This window comes from Mobula birostris, chromosome 7 (genome assembly GCF_030028105.1).
Source record: "Mobula birostris isolate sMobBir1 chromosome 7, sMobBir1.hap1, whole genome shotgun sequence".
In the NCBI taxonomy this organism is placed as follows: Eukaryota; Metazoa; Chordata; class Chondrichthyes; order Myliobatiformes; family Myliobatidae; genus Mobula; species Mobula birostris.
The window spans coordinates 13,107,241-13,112,394 of NC_092376.1; the positions used below are offsets into that span (position 1 = coordinate 13,107,241).

The 5,154-nt window shown below is 46.9% G+C and overlaps 1 pseudogene; it reads left to right on the forward strand.

The window, feature by feature from the left end:
* Window positions 1–2,529: 2,529 nt before the first annotated feature.
* LOC140200639 (uncharacterized) lies at window positions 2,530–4,591 on the forward strand (annotated as a pseudogene).
* Window positions 4,592–5,154: the final 563 nt, after the last annotated feature.

Genomic DNA, 5,154 nt, shown 5'->3' on the forward strand with positions numbered 1-5,154 from the left:
AAGCTTTATTCAAAGTTCAAACTACAGGATTGGAGTTCTGTATGGGTATGTGGCACAACAGCCATTGACCCCCTAGGTACATGAAACAGAGACTGCAGTTCGAGGCCTAGAGTTCAGGACTCTGTCATCAGCAAGTCCAGAGCTGGAGACCTAGAGTTCATGTCCTCAAAGTTTAAAGTTCAAAGTAAATTTATTGTCGAAGTACAAATATATCACTATATACATGAACTCTGAGTTTCATTTTCTTGTGGGCATACTTAATATGCTTAATAAATCTACAGAATAATAACATTAACAGAATCAATGAAACAAAATGTGTGAATACAAAGAGAAAAAAATAATAAATTAATAAGCAATAAATATCAAGAACATGAAATGAAGAGTCCTTGAAAATGAATCCATTGATTGTGGGAACCTGTCGATGATGGGGCAAGTGAAGTTGAATGAAGATATCCCCTTTGGTTCAAGATTCTGATGGTTAAGGGGTAGTAACTGTTTTAGGACTTGGTGGTTTCAATGACTTGGTGGTCTGATGTTTTATATTCTGTGCTTTTCACCTTTTTTTTTTGCCTTTTGTGCAATTTCTTCATTTTTTGTGTGTGTTGGGTTTTTGATGTTTTCCTTGAATGGGTTCCATGTTGTTTCTTTGTATCGTGGCTGTCTGTGTGAAGATCAATCTCAGGGATGCATATTGTACACACACTTTGATAATAAATGTACATTGAATCTTTGAATCTTTAGTGTGAGTCCTGAGGCTCCTGTACCTTCTACCTGATGGCAGCAGCGAGTGGGTTCCCTGATGATGGATGCTGTTTTCCTGCGACAGCGTTTCATGTAGATATGCTAAATAATGGGGAGGGGTTTAGCCGTAATGGACTAGAAAAATATAGTGGAATATGTCCTCCGTGCCATTGTTTGTGATGCACTGGGGCAACCCGTAAAGGTCACCATGCTTCCAGTGCCAACATGGCATTCCCACAACTTATTAACTGTTACAGTACACACTTTTGGAATGTTGAAGGAAACCGGAGCACTCAGAGGAAACCCGCGCAGTTACGGGGAGTATGCACAAGCTCTTAATAGACAGTGGTGGGAATTGAACCCCAATCATCCGATTACTGGTGCTGTAATAGCATCACACTAATACTACACTACCATGCTGCCCAAATAAACAAACAAATTAAGTGCATGGGCCATGACGAGGTAGACTGGAAAGTCATGAGTTCATCTTTAGCATATGTGAGGTTCATTCAGGGGTCATGCAGGCTGATAGTGTGTTTTCTCAAGCTTTTGTATCTTCTGCCTAATGAGAGAGCGGGGGATGATTTAGGTACGAGAGGTTGTTGATTACTGGGCTGCTTTCCTACCCAAATGGCTTCACCTGTCACCTTCTGGCTGTCCTCTTTTTCCTCCTCCCACCTTTTTTGATTCTGGCATCTTCCCCTCGTCTTTTCTCAGTCCTGAAGCAGCGTCTCAGTCCGAAACATCGGCTGTTTATTCATTTCTCTAGATTCTGCCTGACCTGCTGAGTTCCTCCGGCATTTTGTGTGCATTGCTTTGGATTTCCAGCATTTGCAGAATTTGTTGTGTTTATTAAGTGTAGTCGGAGTGGAGGGTGGGTAAGCTGGTGTCCAGACTGTGTCCACACCCTCCCGCAATTTCTTGATGTGTTGGGCATAGCAGTTGCTATACCAAGCTATAGGTCTGAATACGATGCTTTCTATGGGGAATCTGTAAAAAGCAGGGAGTTGCCGAATTTCCTTAGCATTCTGAGGAAGGTGTGCTTTCTTGACCAAGACAAATTGATGGTGATATTTTCACGTAGGAACTTGAAGCACTCATACCTCTTGAAGTATTTCACTCAGGTGTGTGAAGTCAATGATCAGCTCTTTGATATTTGGTCAGAGGTGACCTTCAGGTACAATAATGTAGATATCTGGCAAATACCCTCTGGATTACCTATAAAACCATAAGACCATTGACACAGGAGCAGAATTAGATGATTCAGCTCATTGAGTCTTCTCTGGCGTTTGATCATGGCTGATTTATTTTCCCTCTCAGCCCCATTCAACTGCCTTCTCTCCCACAACCCTTGATGCCCTGACTAATCAAGAACCTATCAACATCTATTTTAGATATACCCGAGGACTTGGTCTCCACAGCTGTCCATAGCAAAGAATTCCACAAATTCCACCCTTCCCCCCACCCAGCATGGCTAAAGAAATTCCTCCTCATCTCCATTCTAAAAGGATGTCATTCTATTCCGAGGCTGTACAGAGCAACAGGGAGCACCACAACGTGCATATTGCCAATCTGGTGAGACAGAAGAGGTGCAGGGTCAGGAAGCACCTCACAGTTACCCAGAGCCTCTGCATGGTGCAAGCTGTGCATCCCAACATCACATCTCAGACCGTGCGGATCAGATGGCCCAAAGCCTGCCAGACAGCAGAGTGGCAGAGATTTGATGAGGACGTAGATCTAGTGTTGGAAACAGTGACCAAAGGTGGTGTGGAGAGGAGATTGCAGAAAATGGCAACAGTGATCATAATTGTGGCAGCAGAAAGATTTGGTACCGAGGAAGAGAAGCAGGCCAAACAGCCATATGTTAAAAACAACAGAGCCACCAAAATCCACAACATCCGGAAAGAACTCAAGGCGCTCAAGCAACAACATAAATCGGCAAACCATGAGGAAAGAGCACCACTGGAAGAACTGCGTGTGATGCTGAGGAAAAGGCTCATCACTCTGAGGAGAGCGGAGCAACATCGGAGGTGCAGGAGAGAAAGAGCACAGGAAAGATCTGCATTTATCAGTAACCCACTTCAGTTCACCAAACAGCTGCTGGGTCAGAAGAGAAGTGGAAAGCTGTCCTGCACAAAGGAACAGATGGACCACCATCTTCGAAGCACCTTCAGTAACCCGGACGGAGAAGTTGAACTGGGAGACTATGATGCCCTCAGAACCAACAGAGGCTTTCAACCTTCGAGAGCCTCTCTTCAAGGAGGTTCAGCAAGTAGTCAAGAAAGCCAGAGCTGGTTCAGCTCCTGGTCCGAGTGGCACCACCTACAGCATCTACAAATGTTGCCCCCGGCTTCTCCAGCGGCTGTGGAGAATCCTCAGGCTCGTCTGGAAGAGAGGCAAAGTGCCCAAGCAATGGAAGTATGCAAACAGAGTGTGGATTCCAAAAGAAGAGAACTCCGAGAACATCAGCCAGTTTAGGATAATATCCTTGCTGAGTGTTAAAGGGAAGATCTTCTTCAGCGTGGTGGCAAAGCGCCCAACAGAGTACTTCCTGAGGAACAATTACATCGACACTTCCGTCCAGAAGGATGGCGTTCCAAGGGTTCCAGGCTGCTTGGAGCATACTGGGGTCATCACACAGCTTCTGAGAGAGGCCACAGAGAATTCAGGGTGACTTAGTGGTTTTGTGGTTGGATTTGGACAATGCCTATAGGTCAATCCCTGATAAGGTTGTTGAAGATGCTCTGAAGAGGCACCATGTCCCTGAAGGAATTAGAGGCCTCCTTATGGACTATTACAATGAGTTCCACCTGAGAGTCTGAACAGGGCCAATAACATCAGACTGGTGCAGGCTGGAGATTGATATCATCACAGGCTGCACCATCGCAATCATCCTTTTCTCCCTGGCAATGAACATGCTGGTAAAACCTGCAGAGCCAGAGTGCTGAGGCCCGAAATCAAGATCTGGGATCTGCCAACCACTAATACGTGCCTTCATGGATGATCTGGCTATCACTACAGAGTCAGTGCCTGGTGTTAGGTGGATTCTTAAGGGGCTGGAAAGGTTGATGAAGTGGGCAAGGATGTCCTTTAAGCCTGCAAAATCAAGATTTGTAGTGCTGAAGAAGGGGACAGTACTGAAGAAATTTTGTTTCTCTATTGAGGACATTTCAAATCCTACCATCACAGAGAACCCTGTTAAAAGTCTTGGGAAGATGTTTGATACAACACTCAGAGATAAGGCAGCAATAAGAAACACCTGTGGGGAGTTTGAACAATGGTTACAAGAGGTTGACAGGACTGGCCTTCCTGGGCGGTTTAAGACATGGATTTACCAGCACGGTATACCACCAAGAATCCTCTGGCCACTGCTTCTCTATGAGTTTCCAGTTTCCACTGTTGCTGAATTAGAGAGGGTAGTCAGCCGGTTCCTGCGAAGCTGGCTGGTTCACTAAGCAACATCAGCAGCATCGCTCTGTACGGGAATAACTGCAAACTGAGGCTCCCCCTGAAATCCATCGAGGAGGAGTTCGAGGTTTTGCGAGCAAGAGAGGTGCTGCAGTTCTGGGAATCTTCAGATCCAAAGGCTGCCGGAGCAAGAGTGGCAGTGAGAACTGGAAGAAAGTGGAGAGCAGGAGCTGTAGTGGAAGAAGCTGAGGCACGAATGCGCCACAAAGTGCTGGTGGGGGCAGTCGCCAAGGGAAGAGTTGGACTCGAAAGCCTTGAAGTCCCCCATTTTGACAAAGTACAAGGGAAAGAGCGACGAGAACTGGTCCAGAATGAAGTCAGGGCAGCTGTGGAGGAGGAGGGGACCAGCAGAGCAGTGGCAATGAAACAGCAAGGAGTCTGAACCAAATGGGAGCAGGTGATCGAGTGAAAGATCACGTGGAGCAACCTCTGGAAGGTGGATCCACACCGCATCAAGTTCCTTATTCAGGCTGTTTATGATGTCCTTCCTAGCCCATCCAACCTGCACTGCTGGGGCCTTGCAGAACCACCTGCTTGCCCCCACCCCCGCCCCCTGTGAGAAGACCGGCACGCTAGAGCATATTCTGAGCTGCTGCCCCAGAGCTCTTGCCGATGGCCATTATTGGTAGCGCCATGACCAGGCTCTCCAGACAATTGCTGAGACAATCTGCAGCACCCTTAACGTCTGCCGGAAAACAAGTCCGGTCAAGAATACCATCTGCTTTGTCAAAGAGGGGGAAAGGCCAACAGAGCACCAGAAAGCAACCGCGTTGCTCTTCACTGCACAGGACTGGAAGCTAAAAGCAGACCTGGGAAAACAGCTGCAGTTTCCTCCCCACATCACAGAGACTACATTGCGGCCCGACATTGTGTTGTGATCCGACTCATCGAAGCACGTTCTTATGCTTGAGCTTACCGTGCCGCGGGAAGAACGCATGGAGGAGG